Source organism: Ailuropoda melanoleuca, chromosome 1 (genome assembly GCF_002007445.2).
Source record: "Ailuropoda melanoleuca isolate Jingjing chromosome 1, ASM200744v2, whole genome shotgun sequence".
In the NCBI taxonomy this organism is placed as follows: domain Eukaryota; kingdom Metazoa; phylum Chordata; class Mammalia; order Carnivora; family Ursidae; genus Ailuropoda; species Ailuropoda melanoleuca.
Window position 1 is genome coordinate 106,903,768 of NC_048218.1, and position 24,165 is coordinate 106,927,932.

Consider the following 24,165-nt stretch of genomic DNA (forward strand, 5'->3'; position numbering starts at 1 on the left):
AATGTGATTTTTTGAAACATCAAAAAGTCATCTCAGATGAAATGTTATGGGTAAGATATGTGACAAAATTAGTAAGATCATATGAGGCCAAAAAAGTTACTTAGGACTTCAAACTCCTAAGTCCTGTGCCTCTTTTAAAATGATTTTAAAAAGGGTGGTACTGTACAAATTCCCCACTACCAGCACCATCTATTCCCCTCTACTAACAGAATCACTCTTACCAGTACTTAGTACATTAGTACTAGTAAAGACTGCAAACTTGTAGTACTCAAGTGAATTCATTTAAGGCCCCTCAACTTGTAACTTCTAGACTTATACCCATTTGTGAATAATATGTTCTAACAGCTGATGGTGTAACATTTAAAATCTCCCATCATACTTGGTATTATTTTTTTCCTAGGATAAAGAGAAACCTAGCTCCAAAATTTACATAAAGATGCTCTGAAATTAGGAGCTTAGTGCAGAAAAACTACCTGGGGCTGATTTTTAAAAATGCCATGTGACCTTGTGCTTCCACCAATTAGCTGGAGGTAAAGCGCTAATTATTTGTGCACTTTATTATAAGGCAGCTCAAAACACTACATTTCATTCTTACAGAAATTTGAAATCAGGAAAAATTATATGTATTAGCTATATTTTACACTTTCTAGAATTTAATATCTAATTCCTTTTATTTTTGAATCTTTATCAATTGTTCCAAACCAAGAAAGTTGTTTTTTGTTAGTCTTTCGGAACTCAACGAAACATTGTGCACTCCAGGGTCTTTCCCAGATGGTGATGTCCCTCCTGCGTGCCCTGGTAACACACCATTGTCAGGTATTGTACTTGCCTATTGGTCTCTCACCAAACAGAAGACTTTTTTAAGGTGGAAACTATGACATAATCACCAATTGTATTTTCAGCCATGTGCCTGAAACTTAGCGAGCATTTAATAAATCTTAAATTGTTTTTAGAAAGCTCTACCTTATCTCCAAAGACATATTATCTATGTACTTTCATATGTTCTTCAGCCACATTTTCCTGGGAGTTACTTGGTAAGTGCCCATTATGAGTTATGCTGGGATATGAATCTGCCACCAATATCATATAAATCATAGTTATTGGAGGGGAAAAAGGATGAGGAAAGAAAGAAAAATAGAGGAAGAAGAAACTGTAGAGGAGATAGACAACACTCACAAAGCTGACTAAATACAGTAATTAAATTTTAAAAGTGATGTTTTTTAAACCCCAAATAAATTTTATTATTTTCTAGATTAGTATGACTAAATAAAAGATAAAGCAGGATTAAGAAATAAAGATGAGGGTTGCCTGCATGGCTCAGTTGGTTAAGCATCTGCCTTCAGCTCAGGTCATGATCTCAGGGTCCTGGGATCAAGCCCCACATTGGGCTCCTGCTCAGCAGGGAGCCTGCTTCTGCCTCTCCCTCTGCCCTCCCCCTGCTCGTGTTCTCTGGCTCTTTCTCTCTCTCTGTCAAATAAATAAAAAATAAGTAAAAGATAGAAAGATGAGTGGGATCTGACTAGGGTTCAGATATAAAATATCTGAAAATGGTATACAAGGTAGAAATTCTAGAAATTCTGTTAAACTACATCATGCTAATAGATCTAAAGGGGAATACATGATCCTTTCAAGTGGCTCAAACCTCATCTGACAAGACTCAAAATGAGTTTTTCATAAACATCTTTGGTAGAATAAAAATAGATACTTAAAAACGATACTAGTTATTAATGTATAGTACCTCTCTCAACCCAAAGGTCAGCATCAGTCAGCTTCAATAAGCTTAATGGTGAAGCATTAGAGGAGCAACACAGCTAAAGTCACAAACAAGACCAGAATGCCCACTAATACCTCCATTGTGTACACTGTTCTAGAAATATCAGCAAAAACAAATCTATAAGAGACAGAAATGAGGTATAAACACCGAACAAGAAGAGAAAATGACTACTATATGGAGAGAACATAACTGCATACAACCTGTATGTAGATCCTGTTAATTTCCCACTTTACACACGAGGAAACTAAGACACGGAGTTAAGCACTTGACCCAGATCCCACACCTACTTTGTGGCAGAGGCGGAATCTGAATTCAGGCAGTCAGTCTCCAGATTTGGTACTTTAATCACTGTACTATATTACAGAACATAGAGTAAACCCATCTCTTCCCCTTTCTTCCGAGCACGCGCGCGCGCACACACACACATTTTAGAAAAACATACAAGAGGCAAATGACATTCGATGCTTTGGTAGAGTGGCAGGAGTGGGAGAGGAAAGGTTTGTCTTTATTATATAGATTTTTGTCCTGTGTGGTTTTTCTAAATTTTTTTGTGGTTTTTATTTCTGCTTTAAGGGAAACAAGAAAAGCATGTGAAAAGGCCCTGAGGTAGAAAAGAGCCTTCTTTGAGAAACAAAGGTTTCATAATTGATGTACAGAGATGGATCCAGAAGAGAAATAAGGATGAGCGTAGAGAGGAAAGCTAGCTTTTGTTGCCCACTTGAAATATATTTTGGAACTTGTCCTAGAAGTAATGGGAAGTCATTTAGAGTTTTAAGCATGGGAGTAACATAATCAGATCAATGTTTTTTTAAAGGATCACTGGGTCAACAGAGTGAATAATAGATTGGAGAAAAGCAAAAGTAGAAACTAGGGACTATTTACAAGTGAATTAGAGTAGCACAGAAAGATGATGATGGGGACTTAGACTTGTGACAAGGGAAAAAGAAGGAAGTGGATGGATTGATTGCTGAGGGATCAAGCAGGCAAGATCAATGGGACTTGGCGATTGACAGAATGGGGAGAGACAGGAGATAAGAATGACTCTCGGGACTTTGGCTTGCATATTTTGTGTGCAGTGGTGCCATTCACTAATAAAGAGGAGGAAACTGGTGGGGGGAGTTTCTATTTGTAATATGTAGAGTCAGAGACAGCAGTTAGAAATCCAAGTAAAGATGCAGAACAGGCAGATGTATGGCTTTGGAACTCAGATGAAAGATCTCTGTTGGATCTGGGAGTAAACAAGGACATATAGGGAGAAAGTGACTCCTGAGCAGAGGCCCTGAGATAGAGACCAGCTCTGTGAAGGGACTCAGTAAATAATTGTCGAATAAATGAATGGAACAGCCAAGGAGATGGAGAAAGGGTACCATGAAGAAAGGGAAGAAAAGTCAGATATATATCATAAAAGAAAGGGGAAAAACAGTGGTCAATTCAATCACACAAGGTTAAAGAATAAATTTTATGAATAAAAATTGGTAAACTGATTTATTTTAAAAGAGTTCCAAGATTTACCTTTGTTTACTAGATTGGATATAATATCCAATATCTTTTCCAAGTATAATATTGTATAAATTAAAATACTAATTACGTTATTGCTGAGATAATGTAAATTACAAAATCAAAGAAAAATGTCATTTGGTCAATATCCTCTGTTTGAAAATATAGAATAACATATGATTCTGGCAATCTTTCACTTATTCAAAACATTCAAATAATCAGATTATCCAACTTCCAAAACAAACCATTTAATAAAAGGATTTTTAATTGAATGTCAAATATAATAGATATAATTAAGAAACAGTAACATGATTTTAAGTAGATCAAAAATGTGATTTATAAATGTGTTACAGTAGAATCCTGCCAGGTTATCTCAGAAATAATGAATCATATAATTGACTTTGTGGAATTTTCATATTTAATTTCATTTTCCTAGTATTTTTAGACTGTTTCCCACTCATGAAGCAATTTTTTAATATGGGGAATACCCAGGTAATTTAACTCAAAGTTCCTCCCTCAGGAAGCCTGCATTATTGTGAGGGAGGGTAGTGATAAAAACATAATCATTTGAGGGGCACCTGGGTGGCTCAATCAGTTAAGCGTCCACCTTCGGCTCAGGTCACGATCTCCTGGGGTTCTGGGATCGAGCCCCACATCCGGCTCCCTGCTCAGTGGAGGGTCTGCTGCTCCCTCTCCCTCTGCCTCTCCTCCCACTCATGCTCTCTCTCTCAAGTAAATAAATAAAATCTTAAAAAAACAAAAAACCACTTGTTTGCAATGATATAAATATGCACAAGTTATGAGGGATGCCTGTCAGAGAGCTCCAGGAGGTAACACAGGAATTGAACTCTAAGGGCTGAGGAGGAGTCAGGCAGACGAAGTGCAAAAACAGGCATAGTAGGCAGACAGAAGGAATTCGATCAGAGAAGCAAAGGAAAGGTCTACTGCATTCAGCAAAAACAAAAGCTGTTTGGCATTATTGCAGGGCGATGTAAAGGACCAAAAGTGAAAAGACTTGACGTAGGATTGCCAGGTATGGGTAGGAGTCATGGAGGCTGTAAGAAGAAAGTTGGATTTTAACCTGGCGGAGAACGTAACCCTTGCAGGGTTTGATGTCGGTGGGAAACAGTTACACACATGTGCACTCGCACGCACACACACACACTTGTTTACTTTTTTACTTCTTTATTTATATAAGATGAGGTCTCTGTTTTGAAAATGGATTTGGAGAGTATAGAATTTGGAGTCAGGCAGATAAGAAAAGGGATCAAAATAGTATTTTAGGAGAATAATTTAGAAAAGATGAACAAGAGAAATAGAAGTAAGGGTAGAGAGGAAGGAATAGATTTGTAGTGGACACTTGTTAGTTTCTGTCTGGGCAGCACCCCCTTTCTCTGGCTCTTTGGATAAAAGGAAGCTTCTTCATTCGGGGAATGGATCTCACCCCCCATAGCCACCCACCCCCATCACCAACAGTGGCTACTACGTGGATGGATCCAATCTGTTAACCCCTCCTCCCCTCTTACCCCATACCCGCACCACAGTAACTCAGCCAAGAAGTGAAAATACAGGCCAAACTGAGCCAATAAAAATCACTTCTAGGTTTGGAGTTAGGAGGGAAAATGCCCTTTCCTCGCCACACGAAGCTGGAGCTGCCAGAGAGGATGCAGGCAACACAAAGAGAGAAGCAGAGATCAGGGTGGTACAAGGGAGACTGAGACATGTAGAGAGACATCTGGTAGCATGAACTCCCTTGTCGCCCAGCTGTCTTTCCACCAGTCAAGGTGACACAAGTCTATCCAAGTACCCTCAGCTTTTTGAAGGTTGGAGTTACGCCACTTTGCTTCAGTGAGAGACCTACATTAGTACCTGTCTTCTTTAATTGAGAGAAATCCAAAAGGGATTTTCATTTTTGTGAAAAAAGGCAAAAGGGGAAAACAGCCTTCAGTGTTTGTTTTGCAGAAGCTGTTCTAGAGGTAACGTGCACCCTGAGCAGGGGGACGGTGGCCCCGCCAAGCTCGTTCCCTGGGAAACATCTTTAGTATCTCGGCGTCAAGCCAACATGGCTCTGAACTAGGTCCGTGAGCCTCTGTGTTTTATCTCCTTTTATTTTGTGCATCCATTAGCAAGGTGTGTCCCAAGGTATCAAAAACAGCTAAGAGAGGTTACATTTTGGGCCTGAGAATGCTCAAAAAATTTCCATATAAGTTAATGGCCATTGCTTCTTCACTTCACACACTTTCCACTTAGGAAAGGTTTCATAGGAAAGCTGTACTTTTGGCTGCTGGAGTAAATCTGTACAGTTTCCCATTTGTCCAAGGGAAATTTAAGTTGGATGTCTGTCAGTTGCAACTCAAAGTGATATCATTAATACAAGATTCATATAATGTTAGGAAATAAAATAGGAAAAGCAAGAAAACAGGAACAATCATAATAAGATTCTAGTTAGCAATGGGTAGAACACGGTAGTGATAACTGAGATAGAATGCAGAATACACAGAAGGACAAGCAGGTTTTGAGAAAAAGATGATGAGTCGAGCTTTACACATGTGAAGCTTAAGGTGCCTATCAGCCATTCGGGGGGCGTTCAGCGGATATAAGTAAATCTAAATAAATCTGGTTAGATTTGTCTCCAGCTTTGGAAATTTACAGGCTAGAGAATCATCACATAAGATGAGAGGTGAACAGTTCAAAAATGATGATATTAGACGAGGAAAATGTGCAGAGTAAGAAAAATGGGGGGATATAAATAAAAATCTGGAGCATGTCAACTGTAAAGAGTCCAAAGTGGAAGAACACATGAAACAGATAAACACCATAGGGGTAGAAAATATCTAGGAAGAAGTTGCTAACTCTTGAAAGCTACAAAGAGGCCCAATGTCTGAGAAGTCTCCCTGGCAAGTGGAAGGGCTATTAGTACTCTATGCTTTGTTTTGTTTTTTTAGGATTATTTATTTATTTAGAGACCACGTGTGAGCAGGGGGTGGGGGAGGGCAGAGGGAGGGAGAGAGAATCTCAAGCAGACTCCACACTGAGTGTGGAGCTGATGCGGGCCTCAATCTCATGACTCTAAGATCATGACCTGAGCTGAAACCAAGAGTCAGATGCTTAACCGACTGAGTCATCCAGGCTATTAGTGCTGTCAGTGCTCTGACACAGAACTGTTAATAGAACAGTGTGAAGAAAAACACACTTCCAGGGGGCTGTGAGCTGAGAAAGTTAGCTACAACCAGTGCAGTTCTCACATTTTTGTTAACAGAGGACAAAAGGGTTGGACCACAGTTGGAGGGGAGTGTAGGCAAGGTTTCACCAGGTTAGGAAAAACACCAGGGGGGAAACTACATACACACGTGTAAAATATGAATCATGTCTATGTGTAGTCTATGAATTATACATACAAATATACATAAAGAACTACATAGATGCACGTATTCTGAACCCCTAGGTTTAAATATTACTTTCCGAGGACAATTTGTATAACTTCTCGGTGTCTCCTTCACTCTTTCTGCAATAAGAGAATAATGGGATAATAATAGAAATTATTTAGTGGAATCATGTGGAGGGTTAAATGAGTTAACAGGTGGAAAGAACACAGAACAGATCCTGGGACACAGTAAGCACTCAGTAAATATTAGCTATCATCCCAGTAAAGATCATCCATCTTAGCCTTCATATTCACTTGGAAATCTCTTCCTTCTAGGTTGCTCGAGACTGTAGGTCGAAAGGATGCCAGAGCTCATAAAGGCACATCGCTACCTTGATTTCTCAATAATGGACAGAACTCTCAATGCCAAAAATATTTTGGACTGGCTGACGGGGCATGAAGCATTGATTTTCTGGCTTTCCCTGCCAGTCTTCCTCCTCCTAAGTGTTTTCTTTTCCTCGCAACTCCAGGCCCCCAGGTGTCTTTTTTATCTACTCAGTCTGGCTCCCAGAAGGCTGCTCTTCAGTGTCACGGGGACCATGACATCATCACCGGGCGGCAGGCTGCAGGTGCTTCATTTTCCAATCAACCATTATTGATGGCACCTGCTCAGGTCTTATGTCTGCAACACATCTAGGCTCGTTTCTCATGAATGTTGAGACACATTCCACAGGTCATGCAGCAATTGTTAAAAATATTAAAAATGATTAAAGATGAAGTGCTTAGGACAGACTAAAAATCAGAATTCAAAATTTCATCCATAACATAATTTCAACTCTAAAACTGTACACGGGTATGTATTTATATTGTGCTTGAAAAAACTGGAAAGAAAACACATCAACATCTTAATATATCTCTGAGTAATTGATTTTATCTTTTTCTCTATACTTTCGCAGTTATTCACACAGATTGTTAGTTTGCAATTTTAAAAAATTCTATTTTGTGAGCTGGATACACAGAGAAGTTGTACTAACATTCAAAAACATTCCTTCTTTATATTGTTCGCAGGCAACTTTGCAGACAATGGTCAGAGCAAAGCTTTTTATAAAACTCATCTTGAAAAGCATCCGTGGCAATCCAAATCCTAAACCAATTTAAAGAGAACAGGTTTGCTCATTTCTTCTGGTCTTGCTTAAAGTGGCAACACGTTTTGGTTTATCCACTCTTTCACACAACAAAGATTTGTGTGCCTCTGCTGTATCTTCATTCCCTGGCAGTACGGCAGGGAACAAAAAAGCTAGAAACCCTTGTCCTCATGGAGAACATCTACAGGATATATTTATCGCTCAATGATTGTCTCAGAATAGAATAGTTATCATTTAAAGCTGGATATTATACAGGAATGTTCCTTCCTTTTCTGTTATCTAGTACGTGTCATCATATCCTGACCACACCACCATCTGTGCACCCTGTCACATTGTACCCTGTGACCACACACCCCAAGGGCACCCCTTCATCTCAGGGGTCCGGCTGGCATGCCTGCTTGGGCTAGGAGGGAGTGTCTGGGGGGGGGTCAGGAAAAGGTAAAAAAAAAGAAGAAGAAAGAAAGAAAGAAAGAAAAGAAAAGAAAAGAAAAGAAAAGAAAAGAAAAGAAAGAAAAGAGAAAAGAAAGAAAGAAAGAAAGAAAGAAAGAAAGAAAGAAAGAAAGAAAGAAAGAAAGAAAAAAGNCCAAGGGCACCCCTTCATCTCAGGGGTCCGGCTGGCATGCCTGCTTGGGCTAGGAGGGAGTGTCTGGGGGGGTCAGGAAAAGGTAAAAAAAAAAAAAGAAGAAAGAAAGAAAGAAAAAGAAAGAAAGAAAGAAAGAAAGAAAGAAAGAAAGAAAGAAAGAAAGAAAGAAAGAAAGAAAACAAGTTTCAAGCATGTTTGTTATTCATGTAGTCCTTATAATCTAGTGGGATAGGTAATATTAACTGCCCGCTGTGGATAAGGAAACAGGATTAGTGAAATTAAGCATCATTGCAAATGTCATGTGGCTTGTCAGGGGCAGAGCTGAGATTTGAACCCATGTCTAACTGACTTCACAGCCCATGTTCTTCACTGGGCTGTGTTGCTGCATTCTGGCCACAGGCAGGGTGAAGCAGGGCATAGACTAAGCGGCTTGGGCAAACCCTCCCATCCCCAATCTCCCTCCCAGTCACCTACTCACTCACTCAACTTTAAGCAGTTAGTCAACCCATCAATTTTCTTCTCTATTTAAGTTTCTTATCAATTGTCTAGAAGAATAAATACCTTCCTTTGAGCTAATTCTCCCCCTAGGAATTGGTTTTTAGTGAAAAAAGAATAAGGAAGGCAAGCAGAGGAAACACTGAGAAGGATAATTAAGTAGTTTGTTAGGAGACACAGATGTCTCGGCATAAGTTGTTTAACTTTCCTACCTCTTCTCTCCCTCCCTTCCTTCCTTCTTTCATTTACTTACCTGTGCATTCATTAAACACATATTTGTAGAGAACCTAGGTGCTAGGGATGCAGTGATGAGTGAACAGACCAGAAGATGAAAAATGGGAAAACAAGGAGAGAATTGTGGGAAGAGGGCAGAACCGGAAATCTCAGACACAAAGTTTTGCCTGAGGAGTCTCAGGGGCCCTCCAAGGAACCCTATACCAGGAGGAAGGTCAGGAGGAAGAAGAAGAGACTCGTAGGCTTCAGAAAGGGGACATTTTCAGGATACTCTTTGTCTCCCCATTTTGTCTTAGGATCCTGCATCCAAAGCCAGTCACCCTCTCAACCCCTGTTTTCATTTTTAAAATTTTGTTGAGATATAATTTTATTTAGATATGTTAAATTTCATCCATTGTAATGTACAGTTGGATGAGTTTTAACAAAACATATACCATGTAACCAACTCCCCTATCAGAGTATAGAACATTTCCATCGACACGGAAAATTCACTCATGCCATTGGCAGTCAGTTCCCAACCCCTTATATACTCGTTGATCTAATTCCCATCACTTTAGATTAATTTTGTCAGGCCTACTTTTAACCAACCCTTGACTGGATGTTTATCCATGGTGACTATAATATCTCATTGCCATGACTTTGCCCAGCTTTTTGGCTACTCAGTCTGGTTCCCAGAAAGGGCACAGACATCAAAATCAACAGTACCTCTTCTGGAATTGAAGCCAGTCACTTTCCACAAGTAGTGACAGAACCAATTATCCCACAGGCGTGGGTTCCTTGGAGGGTGAACCTGGCTCTGAAGTCCCAGTCTCTGGGAATGTGGCCAAGTGTTTAAGGAGGTCTCCTTTTGGTTTCTAGGAATAATAGTCCCAGCTGCCCAAATAAAAACTTCCATGTGTTTCAAACTCTGTTGGATGGTGAGTACTGAGGTCCTTTACTGAAAGAACTTCAGTGAGGACATTTGCAAGTATTTGTTTTCATGCTATTTTAGACTTCAGAAAATCCTTCTACTCAATGATTCACTGTCCTGGAGTATCATTCACAGTACCAGCGTCCTTGATATATTTGTAATTGTTATAGAAGAAACATCTGCTATTAAAAACAAAAGCAACTTGTGCTTTTGTGGGATAATAGGCAAATGTGTGCATTTATCTCCAGAGCCATAATAATAGAGATAGCAGGTATTCTTACCATAAGACCCTCCGCTTTAAATACTTAGGATTTAAGCCAAAGCAATCTTAACAAAGAGGAACAAAGCTGGAGGTATCACACTTCCAGATTTCAAGATGTACTACAAATTTGTAATAACCAAAACAATATGACACTGGCACAAAAACAGACACATAGATCAATAGAACAAAATAGAGACCTCAGAAATAAACCCGTGATTATATGGTCAATCAATCTATGACAAAGCGGGCAAGAATATCCAACAGAAAGAAGACAGTCTCTTCAATAAATGGAGCTGGAAAAACTGGAAAGCTACACACAAAAGAACGAAACTGGACCACTTTCTAACACCATACATAAAAATAAACTCAAAGTGGATTAAAGACCTAAATGTGAGACCTGAAACCATAAAAATCCTAGACGAGAACACAGGCAGTAATTTCTCTGACATTGCTCGTAGCACCATTTTTGTAGATATGTGTCCTCAGACAAGGGAAACAAAAGCAAAAATAGACTATCAGGGCTACGTCAAAATAAAAAGCTTCTGCTTAGCAAAGGACACCATCAACAAAACAAAAAGACAACCTACTGAATATGAGAAGATATTTGCAAATGACATATCCAATAAGGGGTTAGTATCCAAATACATATAAGCAACTTATACAATTCAACACCAAAAAAAGACCAAAGAATCTGATTAAAAATGGGCAGAGGACCTGAGTAGACATTTTTCCATACAAGACGCACAGATGGCCGACAGACACATGAAAAGATGCTGCACGTCGCTCGTCATCAAGGAAATGCAATTCACAACCACAGTGAGATAGCACCTCACACCTGTCAGAATGGCTAACACCAAAACACATGAAACAAGTGTTGGTGAGGATAGGGAGAAAAAGGAACCCCCTTTCACTGTTGGTGGGAATGTACATCGGTACAGCCACTGTGAAAAACAGAATGGAGGCTCCTCAAAAAATTAAAAGTATAAATACCATATGATCCAGTAATTCCACCACTGGGCATTTACACGGGGAAAACAAAAACACTAACTCAAAAAAACATATGCACCACTGTGTTTATTACAATAGCCAAGACATGAAAGCAACCTACCTGCCCATCAAAGGATAAATGTATAAGGAAAATGTCATGTACACACACACACATACATACACACACAATGGAATATTACAGAGCTGTAAAAAGGATGAGATCTGGCCATTTGAGACAACATGGGTGAACCTAGAGGGTATTATGCTGAGTGAAATAAGTCAGATTGAGAAAGACAAATACCATGATTCTACTTATACATAAAATCTAAAAACAAATGAATACATAAACAAAAAGCAGAAGCAGAACTATGAATACAGAGAACAAAGTGATGATTGCAGAGGGGAAGACAGTGGGGGTTGGGCAAAAATAGGTAAAGGAGAGAGGGGGAAACAGGTCTCCAGTTACGGAAAGAGTCAGTCACAGGAATAAAAAGCAGAGCATAAGGGATACAGCCAGTGATGCTGTAATAGCAACATAATAGGACACATGGGAGCTATACGTGAGATAAATATAGCATAATGTATAAATTTGTCAAATCACTAAGCTGTACACCTGAAACTAATGTAACCTTGTGTGTCAACTATACTCAAATTTTAAAATTTTTAAAAATTTAATAAAAATAAAATGAAATATGTAGGATTCATAGACCTGCCTTCTCCAGTATTTCCTTATTTTCCCATACGTGAGTTATCCATGCATATTCTGAGAAAATATTTGGAATTCACCAGGTTGTATTACTTCTTTTCAGCATCCATACCCACTACTCCTCTTATGGAATTAATAATTAGAAGGAATACAAAGGAAAAAGGAAAACCAACCAACCCTAGAGGAGTTTTTGGTTTATTCAATTAGAAATGCTGATAACATAAAATTTTACCAGCTCCAGGAAGCAATTTTTCCTCTTATTATCTTTCTTTCTACACATGTAAAAATAGTTGCTTTCTAATAATCTATAAAACTATGTTTTTGTTGCTGTTGTTGTTTTGGGTTTTTTTTTTTTTTTATAACTGGAAGTNATATATAACTGGAAGTTTTAGCATGGAAACTACAATGGAACTCTATGTTTCAAAAGTATTTAGAGCTTCAGGAATTCTCAAATCCCCACCAATCTTTGTGAACCTATTGTGATGACAAAATCAGAATGAGCAAAAAGTTAGGTTGTTTATAATCTTTTACCTAATAGATTTGAAAAAAAAAAAAGGCCCTAAATATCCGTCACAATCATGGAAAAAAAAACACCTTTTTTTGTCTTTAAGAACATTATAGATACAATCTGGGGGAAAACAATGAGACAAAGGAGAGAAGAAGAGAGTGAGATACAATCAAAGAAATTCTTAGTCCTCTGGAATTCCGACATTGCAGCTCCTAGAGCAGTCTCAGACTCTATCAGATAGGACAGCTCCGGTTCTCCAGGCAGAAAGCAGCATTCTCAAAGGCTCCAGTCAAAGCCCTTAGAATTTCTCTTTGCATTCCCCCCCGTGTAATTCTCTTCACTTTTACTTATTATCACAATTAATATGGAATTGCCAGTGTGCTCTGATCAATTACATGAGCCACCCATTCATGGGTAGTGTAAATCAGAGGGTGTATGCTAACAGTACGATATAGCAATTCCCTTAGAGGTGTTTACACAATAAGGCAGAAGAAAAATACTCATCACTTGTTTTCGTTTCTACTAGGTGCTGGACAAGATGATAGCTGCAGAAAAACCCATAGGCGAACAATTACAGCATGATTTGCTAAGGGTGATTATGAAGGTAAGTGGAAAGGGTTAGCAAGAAAACAGAGGGAGGGTTGCATAATTTTGCCTCCTTTGCCCCCCTAGACAATGTGACACTTAAACTAAGTTTTTATTGTATCTTACTACCGGTAATAGAAACCAATCTGAGCTGTCTTAATAAAGAAACAAAACACGTTTCATTAAAAGAAATTAACAACCATTGAAGTATCCTGGAAAGAGTAGGGCCGGGGTGTGGGGGGGCAAACAGCACAGCTAGACCGCACTGGATTTAAATTTCTGCTACTCATTTGCTGTGAGACCCTGAGCAGGTCACACCATCTGTCTGTGTTTCATGGTATTTAAGCGAAAGTCTGTGCATAAAATGCTCGTAACAGTGCCTGGCACGTGGCTTGCAGGGCCTGAGAAATTGGAGCTGGACCAGGAGGACCACCTGTGCCTTCATCAATCACCACTGTCTCTCTCTGGCCATTGGCCTCTTGCTGCGCTTTCTCAGGCTGTAATAGACTTGGAAAAACAGGTGGTGGAAAAACAAAATGTAAAGGGCTTTGTATACAATGCTAAGACATGAACTTCTCCAGATAATGAGCCAGAAGTGTTTGAAGCACTGCGGTAACATGCTTATATATAGTTAGGATGTTTAAGACAGATCATATATAGACACACACACAGAGATTGGAGAGAAAGATGGATGAGATCCCATTTTATCCTTCAGATTTCTTTTTACCGTTTCTATGCATTTTCCTTGTAACCTACCTGAGATGATTGGAGCTCTATCTATATTTATATCTATATCCATATGGGGGGGGGGGATGGAGAACCAGAGAAGGGGCATGATGCTTTCTTAGGGACTACTAGAGGAGCTTTTCAAGGGAGATGTGTTAGTTTGCTAGGGCTGCTGTAACAACATGCCACAAACCGATGGCTTAAAAAACAGAAATTTACTTTCTCACAGTTCTGGGGGCTAGAAGTCCAAGGTTGGGGTGTTAGCAAGGTTTGTTTTCTCCTGAGGTGTCTCTCTTTGGCTCTCTGATGGCTACTTTCTGGCTGTGTCCTCACAAAGCCTTTCCTCTGTGCACCCCATCGCTGTGTCGCTGTGTGTGTCCTAATATCCCCTTCATCCAGGGATGCCAGTCAGATTGGATTAGGGCCCACCCTCCTGGCCTCATTTTAATTTGATTACCTCTTTAAAGTTCCTCCAAATATAATCCCATTCTGAAGTACTTAAGATTAAGGCTTTGACATAGAAATTTTGTGGTGACAGAGGCACAATTCAGTCGGTAGCAGAAGGTAAAATTCGTTTGTCAGGGAACACAAGAATATGCAGCCGAGAGCAGTAGTAGAAAAAAATGGATTACAATGATTTTCTTGTGTAGAATTAAGAGGATTTAATGACTGATTTGATGAGGAAGGAGAGATCCAGGAAGACGTGAGAATGTTTGTAAGAATTCTACCTTGGCTAGCTGGTTATAAAGCAGGACACTTAACTAAAATAAAAAATATTTAAAACAAGAGGCAGATTTGGGAGTAAATTAGGACACTCGCTTACTAATTCATTCAGTAAATATTTAGCATGTTTTTTATCACACACCTAGCACTTTTAGAGAAACAAATTCCCTAAGCTCATCGAGTTTACCTCAGTGGTTCTCAAAATAGGTGACCTTTGAGGCATCTATGAGATACTGAAAAGATTAGTTTTAGAAATGTGGAGATGTTGGGTAAGCAGTTAAAGGTATAAATCTGGAACTCAGGGGTTCCAGATACATTACTAAAGCTGTGAACCCAAGAATGTTCGCCCAAGAAGTACGAAGGCTGAGAAACAGTCTCTGAATCAGGCAAAAGTGTGTGGGTTATAGAGAAGAGGGCCAGTGAAGAGATGAGGGGAACAAATCAAGCAGTGCAGTAGGAGGGAAAACAAAGAAGGACCTCAGTGTTGACTTGTCAAGTTGAGATTCCCTACAGAACTTTCATATAAATACCTTCAAATTAGCATTATAGAAAAAAATAATTTTATTTTATTTTATTTATTTATTTTTAAAGATTTTATTTGTTTATTTGACAGAGACAGCCAGCGAGAGAGGGAACACAAGCAGGGGGAGTGGGAGAGGAAGAAGCAGGCTCCTAGCGGAGGAGCCCAATGTGGGGCTCGATCCCAGAACGATGGGATCACGCCCTGAGCCAAGGCAGATGCTTAACGACTGCATCACCCAGGTGCCCCAGAAAAAAATAATTTTAAAATACATAGTTTACATATTCAGGCCATAACAGTAACTCCATCTAACTGTGCTAAATGTAGGAGTTGTAAGGAAAGGACTGTAACGCGGAACCTACACCAATCTATAATCAACAGGGAACAGCCCAAACCCTCAAGGAGGCTGTTTTCTGGTGCAGACATTGCTCTGCCTCTGGCAATCTTGTTTAAAATACTTATTTGCTTCTCATAGACTGAACAAGGGTAAAACAGAGCTGACTGGCTCTCACCAGCATCAACTTTAAACAACTTGCACAATATTGGCAGATAACTTTCTCACCGCATTGAGTTTGCCCATCTGAATTTCCCTTGGTTCCCATTATTCTCACTGAGTCCCCAGACTGCAATAAGAATTTCTCTTTCTTTCATCTTTAAAGCCTTTAATTACTCCTTCAGACATCCCTTCTCAGTTTGGCAGTGTAAAAACAGACTTCAGGGAAGGATTTTCTAGAATTAAACAAATGGATTGGATTACATCAGTGTTTTCCTGTTCTTTTAAGAATTAGGGCAAAATTATGTCTCTGTCATGTTAGTCCATGTGAGATTCGGACCAAAGAGCAGGTTGGCGATTATTTCTTAGGGGGTATGTCAAGTGGTCCTTCACCATCAGTCATAGCTGATGCTGATAATTCTGGGGAAAACAAAAAGGAAATCTTCCTGACTCCTCTGATAAGACCTTCATTTCCTTTCTGACATTCTCATTTCACCATTCCCACATTCGTGCTGCTGGTGCAGTTCAGTTCAATGTGGCCCCTCCAGTTTTCTCCCCGAGCTCTCCAGTCCCCGTCATTATTCCCATTTTGTTTGTAAAAACTATCCACCTTTTGATTAGTAATCATCTTTTCCAAATCTGTCTGAAATTTTGCTTTTCCCAAAACACACACACAAGTGCTTTTCTTCAAAAATCCGTAACTATGATTTTGGCTCCCTTAGTACTTCTCTTCATAATAAGGCTATTACATACTCTCCAGGTCCTAATGCAGCCAAAATTGGAGGGGGACTCAGATTTTTGAGCCCTATTCTAAATGAGTGGCATATTATAAATTAAATACAGACAAAGTCAACATGAACTGGTTCAGACACGAGTGAGAAAAGCCAAAACTCTGCCATTTCCTCTCAAGTTCCCAATTCTCACTCTCCCCTCCCTCCCCCATTTCTTTCTCTCAAGACCTCAACTTCAGCACAGAGTAAAGACAGTCCTTACCCATGATGTGGACCCTAGTCCAGAAAGCATAGAGTAGTCCCAGGCTTTCTCAAGGTGGTGAAATGCGACAGAAAGGAAGAAGAACATGGGGCAATTGGTGAGGTCCCCAGGGGTATCAGAAGAAGGGTGATCATATCACCAAGGAGAGCAGACTCTGACATCCTCAGGGCCAAGAATGTGCCATAAATGAGCAAAACCAAACATAAAAACAGATGTGAGATGATGCAGAGAACACAGCCCGTGGAGACATAGTTGACACTGCTCATGTCCAGCCCAACACTGCCATTCAGAACCACGGGATCAGTGTTGTCAGAGCTCCTGATCATTGCTGTTATTTTTGAGAGCTGGGTCTATTATTATTTTTTGAGATAATCAGAAGTAAGTTATTTTTTTTAAATATATGTACAATAACTCGAGTTTACAAGTCAACTAATTTTTCCTTGACACCATTATGCTTAGAGACCACCAAGTTAAAATCTCTTGTTTTACAACAAGAAAACAGTATTCCAGATATCTACCAAAGTCACACGATAATTACCAGGCAGAACCCAGACCAAAATATAAATTTCCCTCGTCCTGAATATTCTCCAAGTATTATGGAGATGAGTTTCCCAGTTTATCAAATTTGTAGGTGAAAACATAGGAGAGCAAAGATAACAAATTCTTCAACGAAGAAACAATAAAAGGAAGAATATTACTACCTCCCCCCGTATATTATTGTGATATGCTTTTTGGCTTCCTTCATTCTGCATCTTTTCAGGAAAAAAAAAAAAGGAAAAAGAGAAGAAGAGGGAGAGAGAGACTCTTGGAGAGGTATCTGTCTCAAAGTCTTGTCATATACCAAACAACTTCCTTAGGACTTTAGGTATATCTTTTAATCTTATTTAAGAAATTAGAGAGTGAAGTAGGTAAATAGTAAATGAAATGAAATCCAAAAGGCATAATTAATGTAACTTTCTTCATATATGTTAAAAAAGAATTAAATAATCTAAAAAATTATACATGAATTTAATTCCTTAAACATGTTGGAAGGCAAGCATGGAGTCTGGGGCAATTCTAAATTTGCACAAGATTATCTAAAGGTTACCTCGGAGGGTAAGACTTCCGATCCCTGATCCCCACGCCTCCATTTGCGGGCTCCAAATTTGTAGTGTACATATGAATGGGGCGCTTCTAGGAGCAGGGTAAGAGAGACTGGGTGGATACAGCTCACTAAAAACTAAGTTTGCAGTACTAATGCAAGCACACTGGGGAAAAGTGAAGAGTGTCTTGCCCACCCAGAAGGCATATATCTAGTGCTTTTTGTTTACTCATTCTTTCCTTCATTCATTCAACACACATTTATTATATTCAGCACAGTTCCAATCACAGAAGGCTAGAGCAAGGAACAAGCCACAGGAGATCCCTGCCGTGACGAAGTTTATATTCCTTCCATCAAGAGGAGACAGACAAGAATTAAGAAACAAAAATTAATGAATGATATAATTTCAAAGAATGCAAAGTGCTAAGAAGAAAAATAAAACAGAGTACTATAGTCGAGAGTGACGAGCTCGATGCAAGGGAACTGGTTTTAGATATTTACATCAGAATGAGTGTAACATGAAAGTGAAGATTGAGAATGAGAGATAAAGCATAGTGAGTACAAAGGCCCTGAGGTCTGAATGAGCTTGAAAAGCATGAGCGAGAAAGAGGGTCCATGGGCTGGAAGAAACTGAGCCAGTCAGAGAGGTCACGTTTTCCATCTTGGGGGCTTCCTCTTTTAGTCCAAATTGCACAGGAAGCCATTGCGGAGTTTTAAGGAGGGAAATGACCTGCCCCTTGGGGAAGACTAAAAGGATTCCAGGGCCTCCATGAGAGAACAGAACAGGAGAACATCACTTCTCTGCAGCCTGGAACAAAAGAAAAATGCAGAAGAAAGAAGAAAGAGAAAATGCAGAAGAAAGAAGAAACATGTAACACAGAGCCCAGAAACGTGCAAGGGAAGAGCCTCTGACTTTGGCAACTTTGTGCCAAGCAAATGATTTGGCTGACTGAGTAAACACTGGTCGGAACTGGAAGAATGCCCAAATCTTGCTTGTAGAATACCACACAGAGCCCATCAGACATCCGATCTGCTTCATCAGAACATGGGCTTAAAGGTAACCAACAGAGCCCGTTCTGACCGGAGTAGAGACAGCCTTCTCCAGAGGCAGCAGTTCTCAATGGGGGACCTGGGGGCTTTGCAACGGCACCCACCATTTGCCTGTTCGTCTTACCTGCTGGCCTTTGGTTTGCTTTTGTTTTTTAATACAGCCTCTGCAGTGTTGGCATACCTTGCTGGCGAGGGTGTAATTTGCACAATCTGGCCATACGCATCGAGAATGATAAAAACGTGCATTCACTCTGACCCCACAATTTTACTTCTGTGAATTTACCTTAAGGAAATGATTGGAAATGCTGTGATAAGATAAACAAACGGAGAAAGCATAAATGCCCAACAATAGTATAGGGTCAAGTACATTAGGGGACTTTTACAGCCATTCAATATCATGTTCTAGAAACATATTTCATGACCAAAAAAAAAAAAATCTGCAACATCATTTTAAGTAACAGAGATTACAAAATACCATGCAGGACAGGAGCCTGATTTTTTCAGCATCTGCTCTAATATGTACATATTTAATTACAATGTATATTATAATAAAGTGTTTTATATATACATATTTTATGTGTGTGTGTGTTATCTCGATGGTTTGACTGTATTTTTTAATTGCCTATTTTCTGAAGTTTTTATAATGAACATAATTATTTTTTTAATTTAATACAACTCTCTCAAAATGTAGTAATATTGAAAGCTTGGTGTCCAAAATGCTTACCTGTAACGTCATTAGGGCTTGTCTTCCAACCCGACCAGTGGGGCTTGGGGAAGCTACTCTGGTCGACAGAATCCTGGCAACAGAAGAGAACAGAAACAGGCTGTTACGCCAACTCTGCAATTTCAAATATTCTCAATCTTCCCATATTTTTTCTTATTTTTGGACTTAAGTTTTTAAAGTTTTGGGCATTTGGTGGTGACATTCTCTTTTCCCTCCTAGATGCATGCTGTACAGCACAGACAAAAGTCTATTTTGTCCATGCTTTATCTCCACTGCCTACTAGGAACTGAGTGAGTATTTGCTGAAAAAATTAAAGGAATGAAGGAATCTAAGCCCTATAAATGGGGAATCAGAGAGAAACATGGCACAAGGCATTGACAAATAGGGGCGTATTCAGGTCGGTGTTCAGTAAAAATTAAAATATAATGTCCAAGAGAACTGAATTAAACTCTGTGCGAGGATATACCATCCTACAGATGCAGCTGGAAAATTCCCTTTTGCTCCAGCAGTATTTTAGGAGCTACTCATTTCTCATATGAATGGCTCTAGACAGTGATTTCTTTTCCACAACAAGCAAGAAGATTAAGACCTATGGGGAAAAAACTGATATTCATAGACTAGCACTGCTGCCAACTGAAGGCATAGGATGAAAGGTTGGGAGGGGACTTCATAGGGAAGAAAGAGAAGTAAAACAAATGAGACTATGTAAATTACAGACATTCTAAAATTATTTTTCTATGCTATTTAATTCAAAAATTATAAATGCAGGGAACATGCCACAAAAACCCTAGGATATTTTATATAATCCAAATAAGTACCAAGGATCTTAAAAATGTTCCCATCTCTGATGCAGTGCACGCACTTCAAGGATGCAAACTCATGACACACAATAAATGCAGACAAAGATTTTTATACAAACAAGGTCGAACCACAGATTCAAAGGAGAAATTCCATTTTATACATCAATCACAGGGAGATAGAGCTGGCCATATTAGAGTTCTGCAAAGAAACAGAACCACTAGGGTGTGTGTGTGTGTGTGTGTGTGTGTGTGTAGAGAAAAAAATATTTTAAGGAATTGGCTCATCCAATTGTGGAGGCTGACAAGTCCAAAATCTGTAGCAGGCTGGGGAGAGGAAAGAGTTGATACGGCAGTTCAAATCAAAAGGCAGAGCACCGTCATGATGCCCTCTTTTGGTGGGGCGGCGGGGGCTGGAATCGATCTTCTCCTGTTACGGCCTTCAACTGATCAGACAAGGCCATTCATACTATGAAAGGTTTCCCGCTTCACTCAGAGTCTACTGATTTAAATGATAATCTCATCTAAAAAATGCTTTCAGACCAACAGCCAGATGTGTTTGACTAAACATCTGGATACTCTGGACTGGCCAAGTTGACACATAACATTAACCATCACGTGAACCCACATGCACATTTGGAAGGACTCTCAGAGACGTGAGCTTCCCAAGCTTGTGGCAAACAGACTACTGGAATCTTTCCTTAGTGCTGATATAATTCTTTTCCTGAAATGTGCAAAATGTCCTTGATGGTCATTTCTAGAGCTAGAAAATATCAGACAATACCTTTTATTCTCTTATTTTAAGGATAGCGTGAATTGTTCCAAAAGTATGTGAATCATCTTTCAGGGATGTAGATTGTTTTACTCACTTGGCATCCCAGATGCTCTTACCGCCATGATTCTCTGCTGCAGGACTCCGATACCTAGCTGCTCCATTAAACGAAGCCTTGTTCTAAATGAGCTCAATCAGAAATTTGTCATGCCACATCACCTAACTTCTCTGATTTTCATTTTCCCTTTCTCTAAAATAATGGGATTTACTAATAATCTGTAATATAACCTAGGGGCTGGCTATGCTTAGCAGGTAAGAGTTTAGAGGAGAGAAATGGTGGGGAGGCTCTTCATGAAGGTGGGACTGGAAGGAGAGGAGGGCACGTGCGGTGGGCGAGGCACGCGAGTACTGCAATGGAAGGAAAGTGTCCGAAATAAAAGTGGAAATATCCAAGGCATACCCGACAGACTGCAGGCTGTGCACAGAGCTCCCGAGAGAAGCTCTGTCACAGAGAACTTGACGACCACATAAATAGTTTGCACTTTAAAGGGATTGGGGCATTAGAATTTTGAATTGGGAAGTAACGTGATTAAAGTGGTATTTTACATAGAGAAAAAAAAACTCTTCTGGTCATACTAACGTAACCTTTTAAATTTATCTACTTGATCTTTTTCTTCTGTCTCCCATTCCCTCTGTTTTTTAAATCACAGACAGAATAATCCAATTCCGTGTATAAATTATATAATACTCAGCTGCAAACCCATGCACTACCAAAAAATAATTTAGAAGTAATTTTGTCATAAAAATTATTTCAATGCAGTTGTCACAACTAATACCTGTTATTACATTTATACACAATTACTTGTCAGAGGAAAAATTTCAACAGGAAAATGTGGGCTGCAAAGAACCCCATTAAAATGAAACATAAATCTCGGGTGAAGGAAAGAACAGATTTCAAAATTAAGAAAAAAGACAGACAGTCTGTACCCAGATGTCACATTAAATGTTCCAAGTTAGAAGTAAGGATTGGTGGCTTGCGACTTATCTACAGCAGTAAAGAATCAACTGGTTCAATGTATCTGATTGTGGTGGGTGTCTGGGAAAGATAGAGTGTTGTTGTGGCAATAACAGGAGATGCTTTGGGGGCTGCGCTCTGTCTCTGCTAATATCTACTTGGCAACTGAGCAAATATTCTCCTCGCTAGGCCCGAGTTTCTTCATCCCTAAGTAGGCATAACTGTGTCATAGAATTAATATGCTGAGCATTCTGGGTCAAAGTGCCCAGCACATTACCCCACACATAATAGGGCTCTTCAAGAACACGGTTCATCTTCCCACCACCTTTTCTACTCTGGCCTTCAACGTCTTTAGTTGTCAAGTCATAGACACCACCATGAACCTCACTGTGCTTGGTTAAAGAAGGGAGGGAAATAACCACTCTAAGTAAAACCCGTGAGGCTTTCACTGGACCAGGTCCTTTCACACATTATATAATAAAAGTTGTTAGACAAAATTATTTGTTCCATCCTACAGTCCTGTCCACTAAAGGAACATAGCCTGTACTTTCGTGTCTGGTTAGAAGTAGATGTAACCACCTTTTCCTTCACAGAATTCAAAAATGAGCAGAAGGCCATGATTAAACACACAGAATCCCCATTCACAAGAGCTCAGAAAACCATTCATCTTACTAAATAAAATACAGTAATGACCATTTGTTTACTGAGTGCTTATGATCTGTCAGGCAGTCTTCAAAGTGACTTATGGGCATTTACTCATTTAACATTCACTATAAGCTGGTGAGGCCCATACCTTTATCATTACCATTTTACGGGTAGGAAAAATTAGAATTTATGAAACATGGTTGAGGTCATTCTGCTGTTAATAGCAGAGGTAGAATTAAGAGACATATAATCCCAAGCACTTGTTGGGACATGGAACAAAAAGCAAATAATATCCAAAATTGTGACCTACATTCTTCTATCTTAAAAAGAAAAAAAAAATGAAGGCAAGTAAAGACTATTTAAACTGTCTACAATTTCAAAAGAGCAAATTACATATCATACAGTGAGAAAAACAAATGAAAAATCTAGTATATCAACCTTAATCAGAAGTGTCTTAGTTTGGGTGCCTGGGTGGCTCAGTCGGTTAACCATCTGCATTCGGCTCAGGTCATGATCCCAGAGTCCTGGGATCAAGACCCGCATCAGGCTCCCTGCTCAGTGGGAGTCAGCTTCTCCCTCTGCCCCTCCCTCCCCACCCTAGACTCGTGCTCTCTCTCTCTCTCTCACAAAAGTAAATAAATAAAATCTTTTTTTAAAAAAAGAAGTGTTTTGGTTTTTAAATTTTATTTAAAAATTACTTTATAAAGAATCCCAGTAATATATAGATAAAAAATCCAGAATTTTCAATATTGCTCCTTATAGAACTTTTGCCCTCATAATAAGTAGCTATGTTAAAGCTAGGTATATCTCTGGTATGCAACCAGGGATTGATGTTCTTGTTCTTAGATATACTTTACCCTTATTTTCTGAACAGATTTATTCAGATCTAATTTATATACCATAAAACTCATAAAACTGTTTCTTGTTTGCATTCAATGACTTTAATATTTTTAAAGAGTTATGCAACTATCCTACAGTCTAATTTTAGAACATTTCCATCAAGCTAAGAAAAAACCTTGTGCCCATTTATACTTATTACCTATTTCCATGCCTTTCTCTCCAGGTCTAGGCAACTACTTTTAAAATTCCTTCTGTCTCTGTGGATTTGCTTGTTCTGGACATTTTGTATAAATGAAATCATACAATGTGTTCTTTTGGGCTGGACTCCTTCCACTTAGCATGTTTTCAAGAGACCTCTGTGGTATAGCATGTATCAGTACTTGGCTCCTTTTCATGGCTGACTAACATTTCATTGTTTAAATATACCACATTTGTTTTTTCATTTACCAGTTGTTTGATATTTTTATTTTTTTTAATAGTAGACTTTTTAAAGATTTTATTTATTTATTTGAGAAAGACGAGAAACAGAGAGAGCGTGAGCAGAGACAGAGAGAGAGAGAAGCAGACTCCCTGATAAGCAGAGAGCCTGATGCCGATGCCGGGTTCCATCCCAGGACCACGCCTTGAGATCATGACCTGAACAGAAGGCAGTCACTTAACCAACCGAGCCACCCAGGTGCCCCTTGTTTGAGGTTTCAGTTGTCTTCACATTTTGATTATTGTGATAATGCTGCAA

At 39.2% G+C, this 24,165-nt stretch overlaps 1 long non-coding RNA gene across 1 annotated transcript in view; it reads right to left on the bottom strand.

Moving 5' to 3' along the window:
• The window catches only part of LOC117803007, a 112,511-nt gene that overhangs the window by 44,914 nt on the left and 43,432 nt on the right, over positions 1 to 24,165 (bottom strand). The window contains exon 2 of the long non-coding RNA XR_004626539.1: positions 19,361 to 19,433. This is a non-coding gene — a long non-coding RNA (uncharacterized LOC117803007). The remainder of the gene's footprint in view (positions 1 to 19,360; positions 19,434 to 24,165) is intronic.